General features: G+C 43.2%; 1 protein-coding gene across 27 annotated transcripts in view; it reads left to right on the top strand.

Moving 5' to 3' along the window:
- Positions 1-12,851, top strand: part of PLEKHA5 (pleckstrin homology domain containing A5) — a 261,293-nt gene that overhangs the window by 83,655 nt on the left and 164,787 nt on the right. Inside the window, exon 1 of one of the 27 annotated variants that reach the window (XM_060413342.1) lies at positions 1-12,851. This exon is cut by the window's left edge and continues 18,205 nt beyond it. The exons of the other annotated variants lie outside the window; for them this stretch is intronic. The gene's annotated coding sequence lies outside the window, so the exon portion shown is untranslated. 27 annotated transcript variants of the gene reach the window in all.

Below are 12,851 nucleotides of genomic sequence, written 5' to 3'. Positions count from 1 at the left end.
CGCTTGCTCCTTGGAAGAAAAGCTACGACCAACCTAGACAGCATATTAAAAAGCAGAGACATTACTTTGCCAGCAAAGGTCCTTCAAAAACTATGGTTTTGCCAGTAGTCATGTATGGATGTGAGAGTTGGACCATAAAGAAGGCTGAGCACCAAAGAATTGATGCTTTTGAACTGTGGTGTTGGAGAAGACTCTTGAGAGTCCTTTGGACTATGAGATCAAACCAGTCAATACTAAAGGAAATCTACCCTGAATATTCATTGGAAAGACTGATGCTGAAGCTGGAACTTCAATGCTTTGGCCACCTGATGTGAAAAACTGACTCATTAGAAAAGACCCTGATGCTGGGAAAGATTGAAGGCTGAAGGAGAAGGGGATGACAGAGGATGAGATGGTTGGATGGCATCACCGACTCGATGGACATGAGTTTGAGCAAGCTCGGGGGGTTGGTGAAGGACGGGGTAGCAAGACTAGGGCTTGTGTCTAGGGGCGTCTCATTCTGGACCTCTCCACCCCACACTGCTCACCCACGTACCTGTCGCCTTGTTCCGACTCCTCGTTTTCCTTTCCATTTTCCCTTCTTCCCATCTCTTCTTCCATTTCTGATTTCCTTTTCTGTTTGTAATTGTGCAATAGATGCCATGGAAAACAAAGTAAACCATGAGAGTCGCATCACCCGGGCTGCCAGCATTCACTGTGCTCATCACCTGCTTCTGGAATGATGTATCGACATGTGCCAGACACCTGCCAGGATGGGGCACAGTTTTTCCCAGTTCTTTTTAGGTTTTTGGTTTTTTTTTTTAGACGTTTTGAGCTTTTATTTATTTTGCTGCTCAGGGTCTTAGTTGTGGTACGTGGGGTCTAGCTCTCAACCAGGGATCAAACCTGGGTCTCCTGGGTTGGGAAGCACAGTCTTAGCCGTTGGACCACCAGGGAAGTCCCCGGCCCTGTTCTTTTTAACAGGCGCGTGACCCGTTCCACAGTTACAAATACTAACACTTTAACTTACGCAGCCCTTCCTATTGAGTATCCTCCTGGCTCTTGGCATCTTGCTTTCTGTCTTTGTTGCTGTTTATGTAACTTTGCCTGATGCGCATCTGGTGTTTGCCTTACCTACACCAGTTGAGACGACTCAAGTGTATCTATGCGTCTAGATGATTTTTCGAAAACAACAGTCACATCTTTGCCATGACCTTGAGCCGTCTAGTTTCTTGGAAACAGAATTTTGTTTCTGTGTCATGAGGTCTTGTCACCCCTTCTTAAATTCCTTGAAAAGTCTCTGTCTTTGTTTGTTTATCAACAGATTACATTTTATGTGTCAATTCTGATTTAAATTTTTTTAGGGATCTGCTATTTCAAGCACGTGTTTTAAAATACCACAGACAGGTGATTTGAGAGTTTGTGATAGGTCATTAGACTTTAAAATCATATATGTTGTTAACTGTATGTAGTGTTTGAGTCACAAATGAGATGTAATTTTTCCAAAAGAACATTAAAATAACTAACCTAATCCCCAGTGTCATTTTAGTGAGTTAGTAATGAAAATCACAGTTTATCATCATTGTTGATATACTGGTTAATTATGTTTTTTTCTACAGAAATGATGCTTATTTTGGAAATTTTTTTTTAAATTTTAGAAAACAACTCTTCTAAAATGCACTAGGACTTTGTGTGCAGAGTGTCTTATTGTATACAGTAGACACTGGTACATATTTTTAAAAGCTAGAAGAGAGGGGTGGATGGACAAATGAATAGGAGGGAAGAAGGAGAAAAAGTAAAATGAAAAATTTTTAAATGTGTAACTAGCAAGAGTGTCTTACAAAGCAGGAAGAAACCTACCCTGTTTGCCTGTTGTTTTCAGTTCAATCTCTCAGTCGTGTCCGACCCTTTTGACCCCATGAATCGCAGGCCTCCCTGTCCACCACCAACTCCCGGAGTTCACTCAAACTCACATCCATCGAGTCGGTGATGCCATCCAGCCATCTCATCCTCTGTCGTCCCCTTCTCCTCCTGCCCCCAGTCCCTCCCAGCATTGGAGTCTTTTCCAACGAGTCAACTCTTCGCATGAGGTGGCCAAAGTATTGGAGTTTCGGCTTCAGCATCATTCCTTCCAGTGAACACTCAGGACTGATCTCCTTTAGGATGGACTGGTTGGATCTCCTTGCAGTCCAAGGGACTCTCAAGAGTCTTCTCCAACACCACAGTTCAAAAGCATCAATTTTTCAGCACTATGCCTTCGTGGTTTATAATAGAATGAGAAAATAGGTAAAATGGGCTTTTTGGAGTCCAAAATTGATTGATGATGTTGACGTTATTAAAATGTTTAAATCCTTGGTTAAGTCCCGAGGACCTGTCTTACTACTGTCAGAAGTAAATATGCCCCCTGCCACCTAGACCTCCTGCCCTGCCCTTCCATAGAGACAGCTCCCTTCTCTGCTGGCTCCACACTGTACTTCCAGCATTAAGAATCTCTTCTTATCTTACTCATCCCCATGGCAGCATTCAGTGTAGTCGGCCCTTGACACCCTTTCCCTCCTTGGCTTCTGTGAGATCACATACTTCTGGGTTTTGGGCTGCCTTTCTGGACAGTCCTTGCTGGCTCCTTTTCTTCTGCTCCAGTCACCCTGGGCGCCCTGCCATCCTTCAAATATGCCAGCGGTCCTTAGTTTAGATCTTAGGGGCCTTAGTGCTGCCTTCTTCGTCTGCCTGGCCCTTCATGCACACCTCACCTTTTAAATGAGGCTCATCTTGACCCCCATTTAGCTCCATCATCCTAGCCGCTCTCCCAATTCCTCTACTTTTTCTTTAGTACCCCTTTCGTCATACCACGTGTGTCTGCTAAATTCCTTCAGTTCTGCCTCTTTGCAACCCCATGAACTGTCGCCTGCCAAGCTCCTCTGTCCATGGGATTCTCTAGGCAAGAATATTGGAATGGGTTGCCATGCCCTCCTCCAGGGAATCTTCCTGACCCAGGGATTTGACCCAGTTCTCCTGCTTGGCAGGCAGATTCTGAGGTACCTGTAAAGGCCCTGTCATACCACACCGTGTACTTATTCTTTAGGTTGTATTTGCCTTCTCTAAGAGTATAAGCTCCACGAGGGTAAGGGTCTGGCCTTTTCACCAGTATCCCAGGCATCCGTAGTAGGCGTTGTGGATTCACGAGGGCACAGCATCTGTCCTGTGTCACTTCATCCACTTCCAGGGCCCTCTGCACACCATGTGCCAGTCACTCGTGAGCCCTCATCTCCAGCCAGACTTTTATTCACTTCTCCATCCACTGACCTCACCACATATCATCTAACGGACACAATCAGAAAAAAAAGGTCAGTGCTGCACTCTCTTAGTTTCTGCCTTTCCTTCACTTCCCCCCTGACCCCCAACCTCCACTCTGTCAGTAAGCTCTGTTGACACTTCCCCATCCCAGATAGCACCCCAGTATTGTCCAGCCCCCGCCATACCTCCCAGCTGTCTGGCCATCACTTCTCACCGCAACAATTCCAGTGGCCTCTCAGCTGTTCCCGCTTCTCCTCTTGACCCTTTGCCGTCCATTTTCCACGCTGTAGCCAAAGGCATCTTCTTAAAATGTACACAAATCACCTCACATCACAGGATTGGAGTGACTTTTCCATAGCACATAGAATAGAATTGAGAGTCCCTTCTCTGGCTCATAAATCCAACACCAGTGGACCTGCGACAGCTCACGCCTCATCTCCCAGCTTTTCCCCTCACTCACCACACTCTAGTCACTGGGGCCTTCTTTCTTCTGTTTAGCCATGCTGGGCCTTGGAACGTTCACACTGTCCACTCTCTCTGGATTTCTTTCCCCTCTTTCCTGCCATTATTTAAGCCAGCGCTTAAATGTCATCTCCTCGAGACTGCTTGACCATCCATCCTTCACTCAGTCACTTATCTTAGTTCATGGCATAACCCTCTCCCCTTCTCTTGTAGTCAGCCCTCCATAGCTACAGTTTTGCATCCTCAGATTCAACCAACCACGGATCGAAAATATTCAGGGAAAAAATCCCAGAAAGTTCCAAAACACACAACAGTTAAATTTGTCTTGCACCAGCAGCTGTTTACATAGCATTTACAAGGAGATCAAACCAGTCAATTCTAAAGGAAACCAACCCTGAATATTCACTGGAAGGACTGTTCCTGAAGTTGAAGCTCCAATACTTTGGGCCTCCTGATGCAAAGAGCTGACTCACTGGAAAGGACCCTGATGCTGGGAATAATTGAAGGCAGGAGAAGGGGGTGACAGAGGATGAGATAGTTGAATGGCATCACTGACTCAATGGATATGAGTTTGAGAAAACTCTAGGAGATAGTGAAGGACAGGGAAGCCTGGCATGCTACAGTCCATGGGGTCGCAAAGAGTCAGACGCTACTTAGTGGCTGAACAACCATAACATTATATTAAGCATTATAAATAATCTAGAGATGATTTAAAGCACAATTTTATATAAGGTACTTGAACATCCACAGATTTTGGTGTCCATGGGGAATTCAGGAACCAGTTCTCTGTGGATCCTGAGGGAATATAGTACATTCTTTACAAATTGAATTTCTTTCCCGTGAGAATGTAAGCTCTGTGAGAGCACAGGCCTGTTTACTGCTGTATCCCTGCTGTGTAGCAGTGTCTGGCACAGAGTTGATGCTCCATAAATATTTGTGAGTATAATGAATATAGACAATAGTATTACATTGTAATGGTGTGAATTGGTAAGTATTGCTTCAGTGGAAATCATGGTACAATATATGCATGTATCAAAGTAACATGCCATGCACTGTAAATTTACAAATAAGTCAAATTTATCAAATAAAAATATAATTAAAAATAAATACTTGGGGATTTCCCTTATGGTCCTGTGGTTAAGAATCTATCTTCCAGTGCAGGGGACGTGGGTTCCATCCCTGGTCAGGGAACTAAGATCCCACATGCAACAAAGTAACTAAGCCGGGGCATCACAGCTAGAGAACCCATGCGTTGCAACAAAGACCCAGCGCAGCCTGAATAAATAAATATTTCCAGAATGAATGAATGAACAAAGGGAACAAATTGGTTTATTTTGAAGTTATACATTTCTGTGATACATAAGATAATGTTGTAACTAATTGACTATGAGTCTTTAGGCAGTATGGAAAGAAATATACTATTCTGATTTTGGGCAAGAGTTCCTAAAAAATACTTACTCTTCTGTCTCTTAGTAGAAAGCAGGAAACAGTTCTGCCCCACCCTCATTTTCTCTCTTTTTTTTTTTTACACAATACAATATTTTGAAAAATGTTTTTCTCTTATATCTTTATTTAGAAGTAAAATTTTGCACTTGGTTTTGTTTTCTAGTTTTACACTTGCTTTTGTTTTTTTTTTGTTTTCTTGTTTTTGTTTTCACGAGAGACTTCCTTATAGTCTTAAGCACTGTCTATAGCAGGAGACAGCTTGAATGCCAAAATAATGTATAATTAGGTCTATTCATTATCTTGCCACATGGTAAGTAGATGCTAAGGGTTTATCACTGCAGTAAAAGTCACTGGGATGTTTAAGTTTATTTTATGAAAACATGCTTTAAAATTTACAATTCTTTTGTCAGACAGTAACAAATTATTGTGCAGAAGGTATTCCTTTACTAAAGGCTTTTTTAGATAAATGGCCCAGATTTTGTAGAGATTCTTTCTGTTATACTTTTTTTTTCCCTCATTGTACATTACCCGGTCTCATTTTCTTGCTGTATATTTAGAAAAAAATTCTGATTGTATTAGTTATTAAGATTGCATATTATAAAAAATCACAGTGCTTCTGCTTTTTCTCCCTTTAATACCCCCTGATGATCTCTGTATAGGAATGCAATAAAATATAAAGAGGAATCTTTTACCAACATGATGTATAGACTGTTGCTATTTTGCTGTCAGTTTATCCCAAAGAAGGAAGTGGTGACTGATGCCGTGGCGGTTTTCTAACTTGTGGCTTATTTCTCATCTTCAAGAGCCTGTTGCTTGGGGCTGGGGATGGAGGTGGGGCCTCACTGCAAATGGGGCATGAGGAAATTTTTAGAGGTGATGGAAATATTCTAAAAGTGGATGCAGGAACTTTCTTGGCAACTCTGTGCTCCCAGTGCAAGGCCAAGAGTTTAATCCCTGGTAGGGAAGATCCCCTGGAGAAGGAAATGGCAACCCACTCCAGTATTCTTGCCTGGAGAATCCCATGGACGGAGGAGCCTGGTAGGCTACAGTCCACCGGGGTCGCAAAGAGTCGGACACGACTGAGCGACTTCACCTTCAGGGAAGTAAGACCCCACATGCTTTGTGGTGTGGCCAAATCAATCAATAAATTTTTTTGGTAAGATTAAAAAAAAGTGGGTGTGGTAATAGTTGTGTGGCTTATAAACTTACTAAAAGCCATTGAATTGTGTGCTTTATGAGTTTTAGGAAGGTAAACTTAACTTCAGTAAGACTGAGCAGAACCTGACTTAGTCTTCTTTGCCTCCTGGTCCGTGCTTCTGCCTTTAGTATCAGCTCATATTTTCACAGTTACTCTCCTCTCTTCCACTAGGTCTTTCCACGTTGCCTCAGCTATTGGAAATTATTTTTTAAAATAATTCTACCTCCTTCATAAGCTTACTGCTCTTTAAAACTCATTCAGACTGTGGGCTTGGGGGTCCAAAATCTGGATCCAGATTCTAGTACTTATTATCTGTGACATTGGGTAGGTCTTTTGAACCTCAGTCTCCAGATCTGTAGAATTATAATCACATCTGTTGCATTGGGATGTTGTGAATGTTACATGAAACCACGTTTTTAACATCCTGTGTTATTTGTTGCCCCCCCCCTTTTTTTTCAAGCATCCTAGCAGTTGAGTTAGTATAACAAAGTTCTGGTGGACACACCAACTAGGGAATCATAGCACAGCTGCACCGCTTTCCAGCTGTGTGAGCCTGGGAAAGACAATTAATAAACCTTTTTGCCTTCATTTTCTCATCTCTGTTTGAGATTTTAGAGTAAAGTTATTGCAAGGGCAAATGATACAACCCATGTAAAGTTTGTAGTGGCGTGTCTGGCAAAAAGTAAACCCTCAATAAAAACTTGTTATTAAGTCTCTTTAGAACTTAGGTCCACCTGAGCCTTTCCTAAGCTGACTTTCATCCCTACAGTACTATTAAAACAGTGTTCACAGGGTTTGTGGTGATGTTCTATGATAAATATGTTGACCTTTTCTAGTCATTAATCTACAGACCCTTCTGTCCTTGACAGTCCGGCCACTTCCTTAAAGTTCCCTTCCTTGGATCCCTCCATATTGAAAAAAAGTGAAAGTGTTAGTTGCTCCATGTCCGACTCTCTGCGATCCCATGGACTGTAGCCCGCCAGGCTCCTCTGTCCATGGGATTCTCCAGGCAAGAATACTGTGGGTTGCCATTTCTCTCTCTAGAGTATCTTCCTGACCCAGGGATCGAACCCAGATATCCTGTGTTGCAGGCAAATTCTTTATCTGAGCCTCTGGGGAAGCCCACTCCCGCTTATTACCCCTCCTCATTATTTCCTCCATGAGTGGTTCTCCCATTCTGATCTCCCTTCTCAGGTTCTTTATCCAGTCTCCCTTCTTCTTCTGTAGATTTGTGCCTTTGATCTTGATCTCTGTTTTGAACCCCAGACGTGTGTTTCTATCAGTCAATAGCAGTTATCACCAGGTAGCTGTCAGGACACTCATTTCCACCTGTTTCACACTGAACTGACTCTCCTTCCTGTCCTCTCTCCTGCTGGATTCACCCTCCCTTGAGAGGCAACCCTTCCATCTGTCTTTTGCATCTTTCTTCTCTGGCTTAGTCAGTTACCTCACCACACCCACTTTCTCCCAGAATCCTTGTAGTTGTGCTCTAGTTTTCCACCTACCCCCTCCATCCATTCGTACACCCTATCCTGTAGATTCTGTCCTTAAATTTTCTCAAATTTATTATTTTCTCTCCATTCCTTCCCTTATTGTACTCCTTTGGAATCTCTCTCTAATTCTCATATCAATGACCAGCTCATTCATGTCTGACTCTTTGCAACTCCATGGGCCATAGCCAGCCAGGCTCCTCTGTTCATGGGATTCTCTAGGCAAAATACTGGAGTGGGTTGCCATGCCCTTCTCTAGGGGATCTTCCCAAACCAGGGATTGGAACCGGATCTCCTGCGCTGCAGACAGATTCTTTACTGTGAGCCACCAGGGAAGCGGATTACTCATAGTCTTTTATAAACTGTCCATGTGCTTAGCTGGCTACTTTCTGCTTTACTGCCCCTGGGCTGTGCATTTGGGAGAACTGCCTTTCTCCACACTCTATGCATCTTCTCCAGCTTTCTGCCTTGCCCACATTGTTCCTTTGTTTGCTTTAAAGAATCCTCTGCAGTGTCCATCTGCCCTTTTGTACCAGAACATCTTCATTTTCTTCCTGCCAATCTTGCTCAGATATTAACTGATTTGTAAATCATGCAAAATTATTGTATTAACATACTCCCTTCCCCGTCTCTATCATTGTCTCTCAATTTTTTATGTGTTCAGGGCTTCCCTGGTGGCTCAGATGGTGAAGAATCTGTCTGCAATGCAAGAGACCTGGGTTTGATCCCTGGGTTGGGAAGATCCCCTGGAGAAGGGAACGGACAGTCCACTCCAGTCTTCTTGCCTGGAGAATTCCATGGACAGAGCAGCCGGGCAGACTACAGTCTATAGGGTCACAAAGAGTCGGACATGACTGAGTGACTAACATTTAACACCCTATAACCTCCTGGGCACTTCAAACAGTGGCTCTTAACCAGGGGAACCTTAAAATCATGTAGGGAGCATCTTCTTCATCTCTGCCCTGCCCCAGCACTGAATATGTTCAGAATGAAAGATTTCTGGACCCTGGATGCATAAGCTTGAGTGTTTTTAGCTACCGAAATGATTCTGATGTGACCCTCTGGTTTTAAAAAAAAAAAGGAGACAAATTGCAATAAAGGGCTCATGTGTTGATTGATTTCCTTTGTCCCTCCTGCCCTTCCCTCCCTGTGCTTAGGAATGAATGCCAGGTGTGTTTATTACACAGCAGGGTCCATCCAACCTCACATGTGCACATGTAGTGAAATACACTCTGACTGTGTACAGTCTTCAGAGGTTACTCCTCACTCGTCATGGAAATAGGTTCTATCTTTTGTTGAACTTTTACAGATTCATCCATTCTTTTGGGGGTAGCATTTGGGAAAGTTTTTATCATGTTTTGTAGGTAGAGAATGGGTAATAAGCAAGTCAGTTAAAGAATCAGTGATGAGACAGAAAGATTTAAAAGAAAAAAAAAAAAATACAGGACCGCTAGGTGAAAATCAAAGGATACAGGTAATTACAAGAGGACCTCAGATTTAAATCAGAATGCTGAGGTTGAATATGCAGGAGCGAGGAAATTCAGGTTGAAGATCTATTCAGTGATATGGCAGAATTCAAAAAGTACATTTGAAAAGGGATATACATGTGCTGGGAAAAAATGCCAGTTTTACTCCCCTCCCCCTTTTTTTGTATCTCCCTGTCTTTCCAAACTTGACTGCTTCATTCTGTTTTTTAACACATTACATGACCCCAGTGCTTCCATTATGCAGGGTGTCGAATGCTCCTTTGGGCTTCCTTGACAGCCCAGTTGGTAAAGAATCCGCCTGCAATGCAGGAGACCCAGGTTTGATTCCTGGGTCGGGAAGATTCACTGGACAAGGGATAGGCTACTCACTGTAATATTCTTGGGCTTCCTTTGTAAAATCTGCCTGTAATGGCAGAGACCTGGGTTCAGTCCCTGGGTTGGGAAGATCCCCTGGAGAAGGGAAAGGCTACCCACTCTGTATTCTGGCCTGGATAATTCCATGGGCTGTATAAAATGCTCCTTGCCATCTGTTGCCAAGTATTAATACCATCCCAGAATAGTTAACTGCTTTTTCTCCTTCTCTCATCCAGTGTTGACCCTTTCTGATCCCCATACTGGTTCCCAGGGTAAAGAACCCACCTGCCAATGCGGGTAGATGTAACAGAGATGCAGGTTCAATCCCTGGGTTGGGAAGATCCCCTGGAGAAGTGAATGGCAACCGATTCTAGTATTCTTGCCTGGAGAATCCTGTGGACAGAGGAGCCTGGCAAACTATAGTCCATAGGGTCACAAAGAGTTGGACATGACTGAAGTGACTGAGCACATACACGCTGCTGTCCTTGCCCGTCCCTGAACTGGGTGTTCCCTGTTCCTAACCTCCCCTTTCTGATTCAGATCCTTAGTATTTATCTAATAAGGTCACCCCCTTGCCAAACCTTTTCTAAATTTCCCTTCTCAGAATTCTCTGTGTCTTCCCTCCAAACACTCCAGAACATGAAGGCACCTCTCTTCGGCCACGGTGATCTGATCTTAGTTATTGGTTTTCTTGCCTCATTGTCTCTAATCTCTGCTGGAGAGAGAGACAGTCCTCGTTTTTTTATCTCCACTCTGTGTTGCCTTGTACCATGTCTCATATGTTGATTTTTGTTTGTTTGCTAGTTTTCAGTGGAGAACTTTTTCTCATTCAGCAATCACAGAAAGCTTTCCTTGAGTATTTTAGGTAACTTCCTCTTTCTACGGAGTCCTCACCCTGACATGTACAATGCATAAAACTTGGTAGATGTAACAGTACACGAAATGTAGGCATAATGACTTCTTGATAATTTGCTTTTGTTCTGTGTTCCTTTACTTCTTCTGCTTTTTCATTAAAGATAGAATGCTTACCTAGACCCACAGCCCTTGCAGTTGTACCTACTGAATTTTCCTTGACAGTGAGTTGCTTTGGTAGAATGCCAAAGAAACTGGTGTGTTGGCAGTTTTCTTTGAACTTAACACCTTTATTTTCTAGAAAGGTATTGGAATTACAGGAGTTTCGCTGGTGGCTCATTAGTAGAGAGTCCACCTGCCAGTGCAGGAGATGAGAGTTAGATACTTGGTCCGGGAAGTCGCCTAGAGAAGGAAATGGCAACCCACTCCAGTATTCTTGCCTGGGAAATCCCATGGACAGAAGAGCTTGGTAGGCTATAGTCCATGGGGTCGTAGAGAGTCAACAACATTGGAATTACATGTGGCTCCATAAACAGTTCCGTGTGATCTTTTATTTTTTAAAAAAACTTTAACATTTTATTTTTAACCTCTCTGAACCTTTAAAAATCTTGTCCCACTATGTATGGGGGACCTCACCTCAGTTACTGTCGTGGAGTCTGTTTCCTATGCCTTCTCACTTTCCCGGGCCTTCCACGGTAATTTGGGGGTGGGGGTTGGAGGGAAGCAGGGCTACTGCTCACAAAATGAGACCTTGGTGTGTTGGGGAGGTAGACAGGTAGTTTACAATCAGGAAGCGCTGCTGCTGCTGCTAAGTCGCTTCAGTCGTGTCCGACTCTGTGCGACCCCATAGACGGCAGCCCACCAGGCTCCCCCGTCCCTGGGATTCTCCAGGCAAGAACACTGGAGTGGGTTGCCATTTCCTTCTCTAATGCATGAAAGTGAAAAGTGAAACAAGTCGCTCAGTCGTGTCCGACTCTTAGCGATGCCATGGACTGCAGCCTACCAGGCTCCTCTAGAAGTAACCAAAAAGGACTGTGAAGGAAGGGAAATCATACCTTACCTCAGGGCCTGTTGCAAGACAGGTCAGCCCCACTCTGTCCGTGGTTTGCTTCCCCAGGGTGGGTATATGTCAAATGTATAGGCACTTGCTAGTTTTGCTTGTCTCTCCAGGGTGAAAATGGGAAGTAGGCATTCAAGAATCATCCGGTTGATCAGGTTGTATCCGCTTGCTAGGTTTCTGTGTCTAGGAGCCTGAAATGGTCACAGCGAGCAGAGGATAAGCTTCTTGACCATATTTCCATCATGTAGAACTGCATGGTCTTTGCAGCAGCTTACTCAGCAAACCAGGCAAATGAGTTATTTGATGACATAAATATACATATGCAAACTATTTGGGTGATGTCTGTGTGTATGGTTGCGTGGCATTTTGGTAAAAATTGTTCTTGAAAATGTGGGGAAAAAAATTTAAGTCCTATTTAAAGTTCTATCAACATTTGGGTGAGGCCTGTTTTATATAAGCATGTAATCTGTTATGTAATGTATAATCTGTAGGTGAGAAAAATGTTATCTGCTGTAGTTTGAATATAGCAGAGATTTTTAATAAAGAGCTGACCATTCCAGCTTACTGATATTTACTAACATTTCCAAAGCAGAAATGAAAATAGTGCTGGATAAGTGCGTAGATGATTTTATTTGGGGACTAGACAAGAGGACAGAATGAGAGGTTAGAAAGTGAAATGAATGGCTCAAAGTTTGCTTAATTCATCAATGGTCACATTTAATTTGGGGGATCACATCCTGGATATCTGGAAGTTTCCAGTTCATTCCAGCATTTTGGATGCTCATGTGGACATAGCTAACATGATCATTGAAACCTAAGGACTTGTTTGAATAATGGAAAAATGATCATTTCCAGTCACATCAAGTTAAATGAACCACAAAAATCATGAAGTTAAAGACAAATCAATGTTCATTCGGTGGTCCTGTTCAGTCTATTGCAGTTAATGATCTTCGATTGAATTTGTGGCTCTCGGAGTTTGTTTGGAAGTAGGCCATCATATGTCAACATGAAATACCAAGTCATTTAAGTTAGATACTGAGCATGCTCGCAGGGAGTACTTATTCTTGGAGGCTGCAGTGTGGTTCAGTTTTCTTCTAGTGGCAGGAACAGAAAAGAGATCACGTTGTGCCCTTTTGTCATCATTCTGTCAGAGAGCGTGTAATCTGCCTCTGAAAACCAGAGGCCTGAGACAAAGAGAAGCATGGAAGTTGTTAGCAAAAGGCTGTTTG

Source organism: Ovis aries, chromosome 3 (assembly GCF_016772045.2).
Source record: "Ovis aries strain OAR_USU_Benz2616 breed Rambouillet chromosome 3, ARS-UI_Ramb_v3.0, whole genome shotgun sequence".
NCBI classification, from domain to species: Eukaryota; Metazoa; Chordata; class Mammalia; order Artiodactyla; family Bovidae; genus Ovis; species Ovis aries.
The sequence above is the reverse complement of the archived record's forward strand: the minus strand, read 5'-3'. Positions and strand labels throughout refer to the sequence as shown.